This window comes from Trachymyrmex cornetzi, unplaced genomic scaffold (genome assembly GCF_001594075.2).
Source record: "Trachymyrmex cornetzi isolate Tcor2-1 unplaced genomic scaffold, Tcor1.1 scaffold294, whole genome shotgun sequence".
NCBI lineage: Eukaryota > Metazoa > Arthropoda > Insecta > Hymenoptera > Formicidae > Trachymyrmex > Trachymyrmex cornetzi.
The window spans coordinates 59,437-60,979 of NW_017297628.1; positions in this window are offsets into that span (position 1 = coordinate 59,437).

Sequence of the window (1,543 nt, forward strand, 5' to 3'; positions counted from 1 at the left end):
TATCCATGTACTATGACGTGTCTTCGCGAAAAATTTCTTCTCGCCGGAGCGTGCAATTCATTAACCAGCAGCCGTTTCTCAGACATTGCGAATAATTATTCGGCACGATGCACTTCTCGAATCGTCTTTTCAAATTCTTTTAGCAAAACCTGTACATTATTTTGTAAGGCTGTAATCTTCCTCTCGATTTCGTTCAATCTTTCAAATCTTGAACACTCTGCTACACGTATCGCTTGTTTACTGCGTCAGCATCACCTACCGGTAGCGCTACTCGTCGAATTTTGCGCGACTTTGCATCAAAGTCGGCTCCGACTATGCAAAGAGCGTTATCGCGGACGTAATTTCTGAGCAATCCACGCCACTGATAGTACGATTCGCTTCCTCCTCCAAGCGATAGTCCAAACTTGTTGATCGGCATTGCGATGTCGACTGAACGATGTGCGTAGAACGAGGTTAATTTATAATCAGACCGGCTTCGCGAAGCTCTTCGATAATCGACAAAATCTCATTGTCGTGAACATTATGACCAGCTTGGCGCGAGGCCTCGAGCAATCGCAGACGATCTACAATTTCGTTGGGATCGTCTCAATGGATATAGTCGATCTTGTTATCGTTTAGTGTCATTGTACGCGGTAAATTCGCTCTTTTGTTTATTCCCGTTCCAACTTTTTTATCCGACACCAAAGGCGCTATTATGTTCTTATACTTGTATCCCTTACTACCCATTACTTGATTACTAGGGCTATGACCGCGTCTGTGAGCGTTTGTCGTCAGCAGAATGCTTCTGTGTACGTCGTCATCCGTACAGGTACTTTCGTTGGGAAATTTTATGAAAATTAACTCGTACAGGCCCGCTGTTCCATCATATCTTTTCCTATCTATAATTATATCGTCGTTTTTGTGCAAAGTGATACGTTTGTCACCGAGCATCGTTCCCTCGTCGTTGAAATGAACTCCGTACACAACGTTTATGTTAACGGCTTTCTTACCGCTCAGGACCGCTTTCATATATTTCTGTCCCAATGGACCATAGTTTGTTTGCAACTTTTCCTGACCCTCAGATGTTTGAAGCAGGTGTCGAATAGATGTCACGAGCGGTTCATCAAAAAAAAAATTTCTTCGACGGAGGGAACATGGTCGTGCGATAACTCATGCGGCTGTATTATTTCAGACATTTCATTCAAAGCGGATGGTACGGTTTTCGATCGATTCGACATTGATTTTACAGGCGTGGAAGTCTGTATAGGATTGTCGTACAAAGCACTCGGTCGTTTCCTTTTGAGTTTTGGTTCCTCGTCTTCTCTCGAAAAGATTGTTTCGGTCATGATTGGATCCTTGGAGGAGTCAGTGGTGTTTTCGACTATCTGTTTCAGCGGGTCGACAATAGGTTTGAAGTGTCTCTCCAATGCGATGTCCTCATCCATTTTCCAGTCTTCAAAGCGCGGTATTTTTTGCGAATCGAATCACTCATTTTCGCAATCTCCTTCGCTACCTTCTCACGATCTTTGCTGTTGTCCATGTCAACGTATCGATGTCAACTGAT